This window comes from Pteropus medius, unplaced genomic scaffold (genome assembly GCF_902729225.1).
Source record: "Pteropus medius unplaced genomic scaffold, Ma_sr-lr_union100, whole genome shotgun sequence".
Lineage (NCBI taxonomy): Eukaryota > Metazoa > Chordata > Mammalia > Chiroptera > Pteropodidae > Pteropus > Pteropus medius.
Window position 1 is genome coordinate 13,272,735 of NW_024350319.1, and position 15,710 is coordinate 13,288,444.

The 15,710-nt window shown below is 33.9% G+C and overlaps 1 long non-coding RNA gene across 1 annotated transcript in view; it reads left to right on the forward strand.

Annotated features, from left to right (window-relative positions):
• The window catches only part of LOC120583265 (uncharacterized), a 131,116-nt gene that overhangs the window by 91,388 nt on the left and 24,018 nt on the right, over positions 1–15,710 (forward strand). The window contains exon 2 of the long non-coding RNA XR_005647750.1: positions 8,478–8,658. This is a non-coding gene — a long non-coding RNA (uncharacterized LOC120583265). The remainder of the gene's footprint in view (positions 1–8,477; positions 8,659–15,710) is intronic.

Below are 15,710 nucleotides of genomic sequence, written 5' to 3' on the forward strand. Positions count from 1 at the left end.
AAGTTGGAGATGAGAGTTTTAAAAATCTTTATCCATACATTAAACAATTTCGAATATTGCTCTCTTTTACTGAGAACTGACCAAGAGGAAGTACACTCTTAGCTGCAGTATAAAAGATTTAGGCTAGAGGAAGAAATGGCTTCTGGTAGTTTTTACATCATAGAATTTTATTTTATTTTTTTATCAGTGGAAATCACAGACCTTCTGTGTTAAGGGCTTCACAATAGAATTTTCACCTTTCAAATACAATTTAAGTTTAACATTGTTTTGAGATAAAGCATGAACTGAGTGACATCTTAGCGTCTTTTGATCCCTCAACTTAAAGGACTGTATAATGGCACCAATCTTGAGGGAAGAAGTGAAACCAATTTTGCTAAAACATCTGAAATACACTCTTTGTAAATAGTAACACCTGGTCATGCAGAAAGTCCCAAGGAGTCTTTGTTCCCAGGAGATTTCCCAACCAGTTTTCTGCTACCCAAGAAGCTTAGGTAATACATCTTGGGTCCGAGAAACGAAAAGCAGCCATGGTTCCAGCCTCTGGGCTGTTCTTTAAATAGAATTGCTTCTCTGACTCGCCTCACTCTCGAGTTTTGACTACAACGCAATTTCAACCATTCCTATTGATATTTTTCTGTTAATTAAAAATAACAAATGACATTGTTATCTGAGAGGACTTATGCTCTCTGCGGTAGATGCCACCAGAGCCTGAAAATCACTGACTTTGGGGAAAGTAGAATTCTGTTCCCCAATCAGCAACATCTGCGATATGAAAAGGAGCTCTAGAGGTTAAAACCAATTTTAAGCTTGTCAGTCTCTAGGCAAATGCCACAGAATCTTCAGACAGCTCGTGATGAGGAAGTGTTGAACGGATGTAAGCTCAATCAACCTTCCTATTTGGATCGTTGAAAATCCTGGGATTTTAAAATTTTTATTTAGTTATTATTGTTTTGTTGTGTTTTGTTACTGTTACATTTCATTTAAGCTCTTTATTCTTTGTCTGGTGTCACTTAAAGAAATGTGCTTTTCTGTGAGATATATTTCCTCCTGTTTCAAGAAATCTTCATGGAAGAGAAGTTCATTGCTACCATCTGTACTTGGCTTAAGAGAGCTTTGATTAATAAGGACCACCCTATTGTTCATTTGTTTGACATGTGGAAATATTTGTAATCTGTTCCTGGTGAGAGAGATTTCAGCAAGGACTTGGTTTGACTTTCAAACCCGCGTTGCCAATGAAAACCAGCCTCCTGAATCCGGGGAGGTTAGTAGGGAGCAAGCAAAGGTGTTTTATCCTCCCCTCACTCCCTCCTGCAAACACCAACACCTGTTAGAAGTGAGGTTAAAATGATCCTGTTGCAACTCCAGGACAGAGACCCAATTCCAACCTGAAAGAGGCTCTGATGTGTGGTGTATAATGAGAGCTGGAGACTGCCCACTGCTACACATCATTATCATTCAGATCATGAAAGAAAATGAAATGGTTCAAGCAGATAACAGCTGTTTTTATTCTGCTTTTCAAAGATTCTCTTAAACAACCTGATCTCATTGCTTTTATTTAAGGGTGAACACCCAATTGTAAACACGGGAAAGATGCATTCTCATGATGTCAGTAATAAAAGCATGTATAAAGCAGCATGTGTATCCTGGAAAGCTAACTAACCATTAAAGCCAAGAAACATAGTCTGGCACAAATCTTATTATGTGTCCAAGAGGACTTGATGGTATGCACATAAGAAAATGTAATGAAACAGCAGGAAGGAGAAAAGGGAGGGGAAGGAGCCAGAGGGTTGGGGGTGTACAGTTTTATATCTGTGAGATATTAGCAAAATTAGAGAAAGGCAAAGCTGCCAAGATCGTCTGAGAAAAGGATTAGCATAGCAAGTAAAATGCAAGCAATTTGGTTTCTGTCTCACTGTATACTGTATCACAAAATCACTTCTTTGCATTTTTATCTATTAGTAATAGACAAAGAGGCTGTTACACAAGACACGCACAGGAAAAAGGCAGAGGCCTAGTCTTCCTTTCATCAGTTCAGATTTCATTTGGGGCTGATGTACATCTATTGTGTTTGTAATTGCTGTGATCATTATCATAAGCATTCGGTGTAGCTTACTTGAGGAATTCAGCACCACACATTGCTCATCAGAATTTTGTAAAAATGAAATTGTATGCAAATAAATTTTGACAGAGTAAACCTTATACAAAACCAGTCTAATCAATATTCATCATAATTTTTTATTTTTGCAAAAATTGAGAAAGAAAATAGGCAATCTCTCCTAGATGTACTATATGACAATGCCCATTTTTCTTCTTATTTCAGAATAATATGTAGCATCCTTTATGAAATAGGTCATATGTATTAATTAAAGTAGAAATAAATTATTCTTTTACTATACTTGATAATAAAAATTTGTGTCTGAGGAAAGCATATATGTGTGTGTATATATATATATACACATATACATATGTATATATATGTACAATTTACAGCTAATATTGGTTTATGATTCACATAAATTATAACATTAAACCAAAAGATGAGTTCAACAGTTTAAAACAGAATCTGCTGTACATGTGCTTAGACTTGTGCTTTTAAAAAAAAAAAAAGTAGAAGGCATTAAAAATGTCAGTGCCATAGACTTGCTGATAAAAAATTCCTGTTCACCTGTGCATGAAATACAACTGCCCCCAAAGGTGTGCAATTTTACAAAGGCAAATTAATATCTTACCTGCCCAATGCTCAAACTATAATATATTTCAAAATTGAACAATATGAACTAACTATGAGGTTGTTTGGATAGTTCCGCCAAAGAAAGACTATAATGCATGATTTGGAGTTTTAAATTATAGCTGGATTTTCTGCTCTTAGATGTTTATTAGTTTATGTGGAAGGGGCCAATGAAATAAAGTAGCACCAATTTACATCAGTATATGACTTTCTATGAATCAAATAGGAAATGATATGGATGCTTTCGATGTTATGAAATGGCACTTCCAGCTCTGTTAGGAACGAGGTTCAGACTGAACTGCGAAATTTTTTATCGGTGTAAAAACTCTTGATCCCACAGGCTTGTGTTAAAATATAGCAGTAGTGAGAGTGCGCACACACACAAAGTGGTCATTCCTAATGGCTTAAACTAATATTCTCTAATATTCTGTCGTTTTGACTAAGGTTATGTTAGTGTTCTAGGTTATGGTTTATCTAGATTCCAAACTCCTGTAATTTTTTTTTCTCCTAAAAACGTCTGTTGGGTCATTTTCCTTCTCACTAGTGTACCCACTGCTAAAATACAATTACAAAGGAGAATATAAAAAAGACACCCACCACCCTGAAGAAGAACACAAAAAAGCATGCAAATTTATATTGATTAGCAGCTCTAAATATTTGATGAATAAATGGTTCTAAACAACTGACCATAAGAAGTATTTTCAATCAGCAAGTATATCTTAAAACACAAAACCTACATAGCTTAGGTACCTAGGGTAAGCCAGGGTCCAGCTCTGAAATTCAGAAGAGTGTTTCTATTTATGGCACGTTAAACAGTCACATAGCTATGAAACAGGAATTTGGATGCCAAAAGAATAACAAATTTGAAGGCCGAACGCCAAGTGACTTTAAACATCTGTGAAGTGAAAATATCCCTGAATCAAGGCATGCTACTGTGTTGAAAACAATTACTGTTACTGATCATTTTCTTGCTTTCATAAAATACATCTCTTCTGATGGAAGCAGGTGTACTGATGGCTTTGCACATAGTCATTAATCAAATCACAAATGGACACCCACTCCCACTTTTTTGGTAAATTCATGCAAACGAAATCATATCTTAACATCTCAAAGAAAGAAATCTGTGATTTGTTACCGAAGAGTCATAAATTTTACCTTCCCATTTCTCCAGGATTCTCTGCAGTCCAAAATCAAGTAAGCAGATACACTTTAAAATTATGTCCCTTTACTCCCTGCCTTTGGTATATTAATCACGACAAGATGTTGAATGCATATTCGAGCAATAAGAACTGCTTCCCAAAGGGGAAAAGAAACTGGGAACAGACCCAGAGGAACAATAAGTTAGTGAACAGGTCTGAAACGCTCTGAATATCAGCACGTTCCAAAGCTTAGTAAAAAAGCTTAAGCTATTCCATGATCTCTACATCAAAGTCAGCACAAACATTTTCTCTCATTGACTTCTAGAACATGACTTATTTTTCAGAAAGAGGTATTTTATTTTTACATTGGAATTCATTGTATGATGCTAACAATTAGCATTTTGCCATTGCCTTTTTTGTGCTAGTCATAAAATAAAAGCTAGCTTAAAAAAAAAGAATTAGAGAAAGGGTTAATTTGTATTTGAGGCCATGCATTGAATTTAGGTTCCTCTTTAAGGATGGGGTAGAGAAAGAATGTCCTGCTTTCTTAATGCTTGTTTTGATTTTGAAGAGCACCCTCGCCCAGATGCCATACTTCCAATTGTCTCACTTTTCCTCCACACATCCATGATGCAGATTAGCACAGGCCTCCAAGCCTCAGGCATCAAAGGAATTAGGTCAGACCCAGAAGAAATCAGGTTGCAGGCAAGAAAAAATTTTTTTAATAAAATAGGAGCTATGCCAGCCTGGAACTTCCGAACTCCTTCAGGCAGACTAAGGAGCTCTGACCTTAGGTGTAACAGTATTAAGTAATTGGTATGTGGGGGAAAAGCAGAAAAGATATTTGAGAGACCAAAGATTTTAATAGTATTAGCAACATGATCATATGCTAAATTTATTCTAAGCAAGTCAGTATATGCTGCTTGGGTTGGCTGGGTTCTCAGCCTTAAATATATATATATATATATATATATATATATATTTAACTTATTGATATATATTTGCAATTAAAAATAATTCCAGGAAAGAACTAGTGCAATATCTATTTTCCTATAATTTAATTTTTTAAAAAAAGCTATTTTATATTTGTATTCTGAGATTAGTGGTTTTTTAAAGCATATATTATCTCTATCTACAGGAAGTTCATTTTATGTTAGCATGTTTAATATTTATTTACTTAAATAGCATTTATTAGCTTCTTTTGGGTTATTTTAAGGACAAAAAAAAAGAGATGAATTTTATTAGAAAGCGTCCATGCTTAGTTCATTCTCTAGATGACCATTTTAGTTGCCATTATTACTGCTTCTGAAATGATTGGAGGAATATTTCAAATTCAACCTATCACATTATTCAAGGACATTCTATGAATAGCTCCAACCAGAGCAAGTTCTGGCAAAGACGCAAAGGCAGCCTATCGAAGTCAGCAATAACATTCAAGAGTGTTTTCCAGAGTTAGTGAATACAGATGAGAACATTTATATGTGATCTCTGAAACTATAGAAAGTATTTTGGGAAAGATATTTTTCACATTCCTTAGATTAGCCATTATGTATTTTCTAAACATTTTTAAAGTTTTTTTTTGGATGATGAGACAAATTTTGGGGCGATGCTAGTCACATTTACATATGTCGTCCCATTTAATCCTCCCAGAAGCCCCAGAAGGGAGACATCGACATCACTAGCATACCCATGCATGGATAAGAAACTGAGGCAGAAGCATTAAGCAGTTTGGCCAAGGCCTCAGAGGTGGAAGGTAGCAGAGACAAAATTTGAACTCAAGGAATATAAATGAAGCTCTAGTGATTTCCTCATCTTCTGAAATTGGTTTTAAATTTTAGAAAAGGCAAAATTTCTATGGCTTCTAAATGTAGTAACTCTCAGTTGTGATAGCTCTCAGACATTCCTTCAGACTATGATTGTCATTATTATTATTATAAGTTAAATTTAACAAAGAAAAAATATTATCCTAGCTAACATATATTAAGAGATTATTTCATGCCAGATATACATATGTAAGTGTATAAGTTAATTTAATGCTCGCTCTAGTGATATAACATTATTATCGCTAGTTGAAAAAAGAAGAATTGACTCAGAGAGATATCAAGTTATTTCCCCCAAGTTATCAGCTAGAAAAGAGAAAAGCTAGGATTTGGATCCAGAGGGTCTGGTTCTAGAGCCAGTCAGTACATGTAACCATTCATCTGTACTGCCTCACCAGGTCAGTTAATTAAATCATTATATCCTGTTATATGTAAAGAATGGAATTTTGCTTAATGATTATGTTGTGAATATAACTGAATAGCAATTATTAAGGACATGTTTTGCATATGTCATGCCTTTGTCTAGAATTACCTTTCCTCTGCACCATCTACTTAATTCTTCTTACTTATCTTTTTAAATTCAGCTTTAGTGTTAGCCTTTCCAGATCCGCTGGTCTGATTTACAAGCTGTTCTATCCTCACAAGGTAATGCTATCATAGTATCTAACACACTGTGTAGTGCTGATATATTTAAGTTTCTCTCAAACTGGACTCCAGACTTCTTGAGGAAAGACACTCCATCTTCTATGTCTTTGTATCATTAGTAATAGTGTTTGTCATACAGCAGGCACTCGAAACAGGTTGAGTTTATGAATGGATGAAAGATTAAAATGTGTTAATGTATAAATACTATAAATAAAATGTATGAATAGTTTGTTGAGAGAGGTAGATGATTGGATGAAAGATATAAAATATAAAAGAATAAGTGACATATACAGATAGGAAATGTGTCAGTCCAACATATATGCCAGCTTTAAATGAAAAAATTTCTTGGACATATTTCTAAAAAAAGAAACATTTTTTTAACTGACTCATTTTTATACTTTCTCTTTAAATACCATTCTTTCTTGTATTGTTTCCTTTTAATAGCCATTAACGATGACTTAGCATGTCAGTAACAATTTTGCTCTTAGAAATTTTCTCTACTTTTTTTGTTATGTACGTGTCAAAACTTTCACGTGTGATTTCACTCCTCTTAAGTCAGACATTCTAGATACCTTTTGGACAGAGATGCTGTATTGTACTCCCTGGCTGTCTGGCTGAAGCCTTCCACTTTCCTCCACCATTTGCCTGACAGGTGCTACTGAAAATTTGGTCTCTGTTACCCCTAGTAGATTTAGCCATGAAGCAGCATGAAATCCTAAACCTAACGTCAAATGTGAATCTTCTACTTCAGAACAGATATATCATCCTGGTCCTAACAAGGAACAGATCACGTATTCTTTCCAATATTTTAATATTATGCCCTTCCAAGTATCAAATTATATTTATTTACTTGACAGAAAAAGGAAAACTAATAATAATGTTTTCTTTATTAATAACCGCGACATTGTGAAAAAATAAACATTAATTTTTCCTAAAAAAAAAGACATGAAAATTGCAGGCTACCATCATGGATGCCTTCATGATATCATTTCTGAATACAAGACTCTGCTGAGAATGTAATTACTGGAGACACATTCCTTCTTGAAAGATTTGAGATTGTTTATAACCAGATAAAAATTATCCACTGCTTTGAGAGTTACATTGAACAATTATTAGTCAAAGCTTAAAAACATAAAGTCAAGTAAAGATTGGCCTTTTACTTGATGTCAGAAGTTCACTGATTTTTGTCAAGAAAAAGAATTTACTGGATTTTCCTTTACACTATTCTCATTTTTGATGCGATAGACTATTTTCCATGGCGGTATAATTTATCCCTTCATTATTTCTTCAGATTACTAATAGAGTCTACCATTTGTGAGGCTCTACAATATCATATATTTTCTGACTAGTGGTTAAATATCTTGTTTCTCTCACTGTGTTTTTGCCTCCAATGACCTAGTGTTTATGACTATAGAACTTGCCAGTCAAAATCTCCAAGCAGAATAACATTGAGAGCACAACATACGTGTGCGTGAGTTTATTTTAATTGATAGCAATAGTAGTTCCCAGCTTCCATAATATAAAACTACTAGAAATTTGAGTCAGCTAAAGAATACATAAATTTAAATTGTTGTTGGTTGCTACTCAATGACAAGAACGGTGACTGGAGCCTTGTCATCTTCCGGTTAAGCAAATTAGTAAATATGCAAAATCTCCATTTGATTTTTGTTTTAATTTTGCTTAATTGGTCAAATACATGCTTGTGAAATTTATCACAATATATGAGTCTGTGTGGATGTTAGTGTATGCGTGCATGTGTGTGTATATATATATATATGTGTGTATGTAAATATATGTATTAATATATATACATATATATTTAACTATGACACTGTCTTTGCCGTGGAAGTGTGCCAATACCTATTTAAAATGCAAACAGCAAGGGGGAAAAAAACAGAGCCACATAGCCACAACAGGTAAGAAGTTTGTAAAAGTGACCTAAAGGCCAATCAATTAATATACAAAAATCATTACAACTTTTAAAGGCTATCAACATAATCTTTTAAACCAAACTAAAAATTACAAGTCGGAAAATGTTTGTGGGTTACCAAAACATTCTTTATGTCTGGCTTGCTCTGTGCCGACTCTTACTCTTGCAAATCTCATGGGATACTTCTTAAACTCACTTCACCTTTCTTTCTTCAGTTTCAGGGTAGAAAGGGTCCCTTCAGCTCCTAGAGACAGTAAATCACAGTTTGTGTGGTGGTTCTCAGAAGACACTTAAAGGACTGAATTGGATGCTCTACATAGCACCCTTGCCAAATGAGTTCGGAAATGACTTCCAGCTTCCCACAGTAATAAAATGGCACCGTTTGGCATCTTTAAGGTAATAAAAGTGAATTTTTTTCATTCTGGTAAATGAGAAGAGAGGCCTGGTTGTTTTAAAAACTGATTAAAATTCATGTGTTTTCCTCAAATTATAGAGCATGATATGAGCACACTCACATGCGAACTTCAGACCACCTCAGATCCTCATCTAGCTCTCTGAGAGATGCAAGATGTGCTAGTTCGTGGATGGGTAGAAGTGAGCCTAAGAAGGATGTGTCAGGTGCTGTGAATACTGAGGCAATGATTCAATAGGTGGCACTCTTTCCTCTGGGTCAGTAGTGAATGAATGCAGAGTTTGCTCTTTGGAAGATATTATTTTACTTGAAGGAAATGTTTTTGGAAGTTTGTGTTTCTGGCACTGTTAAACAGCTGCTGAGTCTAATCACAGACTGATCGTATTTTGGTGAGGGGAAAAACCTCTAGAAAACAGGTTTTGTGTCTTTAAGAAAGGGTTATGTAAGGCGTTTTTGTCATTTCTCTACTATACAAGACATTTTTAAATTCAGTTTCATTCTCTTCATCATTTCAAAGGAAAATCTTTTGTCATTCCTATTTGACTCATTGGGTCTAGGAGGAAGTTTGATCATCTTCCATTTCCCATCTGATTATTCATAAGACACCTGCATCTCTGTCATTTCTCCTAGACTACACAATGCTACCAACTGTAAACAAACATTTTATAAAGGAAGACCATTTTTCAGAAAGTCAACTGAACATTAGAAGCTTGTCAGCCAAAGGTGCAGGATATAGTTTTCTATCCTTATTTCAACTGTACCAAGAAGTAGAAATTGCAATTGTTTTAACCAGAAAAGGCAAGACTGACACTTTTTACATGTAGTCCAACCCACACTTGTCTTTGTTTATAATGCAGCAATTAGAAAGCTATTACAAACAAATTAGTAGTACACGGAAGAATTTTTAATGACTTGCTGATTTCAATTATTGCCAAATACCTTCATCTACCTGTCACATTCTTAATTAAGAGATACCAGTGTCTGTGTTTACATAATCTCTTTGTTAAAATTGTGCAATAGTGGACTCAGTAGTTAGGGGCTACTCCATTAATTACAAAACTATTAAAGAGGTTAAACAGATTATTAAAAAAGAATCAGGATGTAGACACGCCCAGTTTAACAATAGTGGGGAAGGAGTTGTCCCTAACAAAGATACGCTAAGAGGAAAGGGAAATATTACTACTGCTTTTAATCATGGTCTGTAAACACTTGAGTACATGTTTATTAAACCTATGGCAGCTCACTTCAATAAAGAGAGAATTTGATGTAAATGCTAATGCCTTTTGCTCACAAATACTCCCAATGAGTATGACCCAAATCAGAGCACCTGACTTTAGTGGGTAACCATCTGTGATAAAGAGGAGAATGTTTCCTTCTGGGCTAGCACTGAAATACCAATGGAGGCAGCAGTCCTGCAGCTAGTCCTTGACTTTCACCTTTAAGTACGTGTTTATCTATTAAATTATATGGTCTCCAAGCAAACTCATGACAGAGGTTTAAGGAAAAAAATGTGCAGTCCCTGATACACTACCGATCATCCATAAAATACAATACAACATGTTTATAGACCCGTACTTGCCCTTATCCCTTTATAATGTAAATTAGCCTTTCAATATTTTGAACTATGAGATTTTCATGGCCAGGGACCATATCTTATTTAACTATTAACAAAGTAGGCAGTTGATCTATATTTGCTGAATGAATAAATAAATGAATAAACATGTAAAAACAGGTTTCTCATTTTTCTCATTGCTAAAACAGAAGTAATCCTACTTTCAGCAAATATACATAAGAGTTAGAACATTTGTGTTCTTGATATTTTAAGTGTCATAATTTTATCTGTAATTACCCCCAAACAACCTTGCTGCTTAGAAATATTAAAGTAAAAAAAAAAAAAAGTAGTGGCTAGCAAATTCAACCTCTCTATTCTTATATTAACATGGGGGACTTGCCAAAGAGTTTATGATAATACTTAACCTTGGACCCTTGTCTCTCTTGTAACTTCCTCTGTAAATTGAAATTTTCTAATCGCATTTTCCTATTCTAACATGTATATTTTGTATCCAAATGATATTTATCTTTGTGTTATGAATAAAATTCCATTTTTCCATGTATTTAGCATGTATTGGTTGATTCCCTACCATGTGCAAGATAATCTACCAAATGCGAGGATGCAATAGAAAAATATTCAACTTCTCTTTATTCCACATGTTTCAGAGTTAACCTCATCCCCCGGTGTACTTTTAATTTAGGCAGTAACCCTAAATGATCACACAGGCTAAAAATTTGCTTTTAAAAGAGTGATTCTGAAAATTGTTCATACTTAGGAAGCATTTGTGACTGTGTATAGTAAAGCAGTTTCCAAATTTCATTCCCCTGGAATCAGGCTCAGTAGATCTGGCGTAGAGCCCAGGAATCAGCAGCATTTCTAACAAGTTTCTCAGGTAATTCTCAGGCAAGTGGTCCTCAACATGTATTAAGAATCATTGCCATAAAAATTAAAGAGATTTTTCTTTTCAAGCCATTCTTTATTTTGGACATAGCAAACATCTTCTGTTAATATCCTATTATATTTTCTATAAAATACAATTTGAATTATCTTAAATTGTATATTATAATTACAAAAGAATCTGTTGTGACCCATGATGAATACTGTAGGATGCTTTTTGTCCTTCTAAAAAGGTTAGGAATAAATGAGGAATAGTCGATGTGATTTTTTAAAAACTCACATTTTGATGATAAGAAAAATATTTTGCCATCATTTGATTCTAAATTGGTAATTCATTATAATGAGAATTATGGATTTTGGGGGGGCATTAACTTTGACTATCATTTTACAAAATAATTTTCAGAAGTTTCCACTAAGTGCTTTTCTTTAATGCTTTCTTTTGTAATTTTTCCTTAAAATATTTCATTAAGTCCCAATACAAGTTTTTCCTATGACTTTAGAAGAGATTAAAAGCAGTGAGATCTGTTTTCCTCCCTATGTCAATATCACGGTGAATGGATTATTTCTACAAGTCCTTCAGTAATGTGTCATCATGTCATGAGGTGTAAATACAGTGACATCATGTCAGAGTAGACAGAAAATCTGTGACTAGTTTATACTTATATTTGGGTCTACCATTCTCCCACAGAAATGTTGGATTATTATTTCATAATCCATGTTCCAGACATAGTTTACTTGCTTCTAAAGTTGATAGGTCATTTCTTTAAGAAGATCTAACATATTTCTAACTTTTCTAATTTGAATATTGGTGGGGTTTTTTACATATATGTCAATTGTCTCCAAGCTGCATTAGATTCCAGTTGATAGTAACTCTCAAAGCCACCTCCGGTCAAATGTGGTACCATTTATACACTTTTTCTCCATTACAACATCAGATTTGCTTTAATATTTTTCTTTCCTTTTTTAAGAAACTTGTATTAAGAGGCTTAGTTAGATACACTTCATAGTAATAGACACTTGTGAAATGTTCGATTTCATTGAGTGCTCTAACCACAATCACCTGAACAGTCCAGCTCATTAAAGAATGAAATCTACTCTGGAAATTTGTGAAAACATAGTGTCCAACAATAGCTACCTGACAAATATGCTGGGGTTAATCAAAATATAATGAACCAGAATATCTTCCCTTCTACAAACAAAAACAGAAATAGATTTTTATTTAGAAATTTTAAAAGGCTAAATAAATTTGAAAAAAAAATTTTAAAATATATATTTTCACGTAATAATATGTTCTGAGACCTGGAAACAATTATAATAAAATTTTGTGGAGAAAACTCCCACTGTTTCTGTGGTGGCATTTTTGCCATGGTTCAAATTAGAACTCCTATAAATCTTGAAATTGAACAAATAGGCAAATAAATATCTCATAAAATACCTGTCTATATTCAGGCTGAAAGAATGATTTAGACAGGATTCCAAATCAAATTTTCTAACTTGTTGTGGTTGATACATTTATACCTGCTTTCCAATTTGTAGCAAATTATGCAAACGGTTCTAAGTTAAAACAGGAAGTATACTTTGATCACTCCTTTTTAAGTGAAATTATGATCATTTTGGTCCAATTCCATACTTAATGTATTAATTTCTATACATGGTGTTCTGTTAGATGCTACAAATAAACATTAGAAACATTTTCTCCACACACGATGATGAGGCTGAGGACCCAGGATTCCTGTGCGCTGCACCAGCAGCAGACCAGGCAGCGGAACTCAACCTCAAAAGTGGACAAAGGAACTTTCTATCAGCAACTTTACAATGGCAAAGTGTAAAGTAGAGCATATTTACACTTTTGATTCTTTCCTTTACAGCAACCTCATACAAAAAAAGTCTTCATTATCTTTTTCAACATCATAATTGCATAATTATAAATGTTATGTAAATTATCTATTTACTTGCCAAATGACAAATCTAAAATACTAAACATCATCAAACTTTGAAAAATGTATAAATATCTCTAAGATAATATTTTCAAATGATGCATAGTGGTAAATGCAAATGCCTTTGAACCATGAGCGAAGCTTCAAAAAAAAAATCTTTAAATAAGAAAATCCCTTGAGGAAAGGGTTGACTCTGGCTTTATAAATAAAAATTGTTGCAGGAGGGTAGAGGGTACCTATACAGTAGTTTTAGAACATCTAATCTCATCAGAGGAGATAATACTACAGTATGTTTCTCACAATGAAAACATTGCACAGTGAAGGTCTAACTGCCTTTATGTTCATTTAGAAATATATTGTTGGAAAAGGGAAATATTTTTTTCTCTACTGTCAGCAGTCAAGGGATTCGATATAGTCATAATGAGGCAACGGTTATTGCCTGATAGGCCTATAATTGTAATGAAATTCTGTAATCCTCTTCTTTCCTTTTAAATCCTAATTTACAGATGTTAGAATTTTACCCAAACAAGGAAAAGAAAACAGAAAAAAAGAGAAGCAACCTAGCCTATAATCTGCTTTTCAATTGCTTACCAATAAAGCCAAAGTGAAAACAGATTATTAAATTATGTAATGCTTCAGATAGAAAAATGTATTTAAAACATTCTATTTGATAACATTAATACCATAATTCTTTCTCATCATCATATTGGATATCGTTCTTCCTCAAAAGACATCAATCTCATTAAAATCTCATCTCTTATGCTTTAGTTTTTGAAAAGCGTTTTCTTGTTTGTGTTAAGTACTTTATCTATATCTTTCTATCTTTCTAACAATCTATGCATCTATCAAAATATTTATATTTAAATCTATTTAGTTATTTCCTAAAATTAGAGGAAAGAAGCCCTTTAAAATACCTTACCAAAAAGCTTCTGCACTAATAAAATCAAATAGAAATTATAAGAAAATAAGTTTATCTTTTAGGTTGAAACCAGGGACACCTCTACCCTTTTAACTGACTTCATCTCAGCATGATTTTCCATATGTTTTCTGAGTTTTCTCAGTGTTCTCTTGATAATGAGATAAAGTGCATTATTTTGTCCTCCAACATAGCAGAGTGATGTTAACACATGGAGTTTTGATTTGAAAGTCTTTATCTGGCATAATTATACATTCTATCCAGAACTCCACTGATGGGAAGTAAGCCGTTTCTCTCCTTCAGTTGTCGTGCTTAGGGGAAAGGCCAGATGGGTCCAGTAGCTAAAACTACAAAAAGAGGCTCTCCTAGGTCACCGGTGGGAAGTTCAATATTATTGCATTCCTAATAGCAGCTGCTTCTGCTTGAACTCAGGGTTATGAAAGATGAACTACATTAAATGGTAAATCATTAAATATCAGCTGAGTAAAAGCACTGTGGTGCATTTCCCTGCTTAAATCATCAGCATCTGTCTTCTCACATGCAAAGAGTTGCTCTTTACAATCACGCAGAGAAACACTGACAGAAGGGCCAAGGCTGAAACCACACATAAAACCTCAAATAGCATCTTTTGGGTTTTCAGTTGGTGAGTAAATGATCATCAGCAAATATTCAGCGGTGGAACTAAAGCACGGCGTTGCATTTAACACAGCTATAAAATATTTAGGAATGCATAATCCCTTTAGAGCCTCATTTTTTCTCCTATTATGTGTTTATTCTTCAGGAAAAGAAAAATAGCTGTTTAAATTATGCCCATCTAATACCTTAGATTTATTGCAAAGCCTACAATTTGCTGATTTCCTCTTACTATTGATCCTCCTTTTACTTATGGGGAAGTGAACCTCATAACTAGAGGTAAAGCTCATACTGATTCAAAACTGAAATTGTACAATAATGAATACCACAAAGTAAGGCTCCACGACTGTTAAAAAAATTAGACCCTTCTCATCTACTTGAATTGGGCAGCAGAATAATTTCAAATGGTAATTATAGCTGTAATATTCCACTTCCTGTCTGGCTTAGATTTATCGTAGTATACTCACAACTGCAAACAGTTACCATAGAAAACAGTCCTTCTTTATCTTCATGTTAAATGTGCTTCCATGGTGCTTTGCTCCACTGTGGGTTTGTCTTGACCATATACATGTTTGAGTTGTCATTATGGTGTCATACTAGATGCCAGTACCGTGACAAGATACCAGAGATAAACGTAGAGCATCTCAGCTACATATTCCTTTCACCTTTCCTGAATATATAGTTCTGAAATAAAAAACAAATGAAAATCTAGGATTCACTTTTAGATTTCCAGCTAGTTATCTCTTTTCGGTGTAAGACAGGCTTCAGGAGCTGGTACTTTCAAAATTTGGGGAGAAAAAATAAAGTTTAATTGCATTGAATGTGTTCTACCAATAATTTTTATGGTATGCTCTTTTCGAAATATATCCTGTCATATCATTCTTACATTGTCTCAATTGTGAACATATTACCTTGTATAGGAAAGACAAAGAGGGTCTCTAAAATTTTCTTAGTTTTACTTAGTTTTTCTTAGTTTTACTAATACTAAGGTATTAGATGGGCTCATTTCACTCAGCAGATGAAAGGAAGAATTTTCATTTCTATTAAAAATTCATAAAATTATCTTTATATCAATCATAAAAGAAATGGAATATTGAGGAA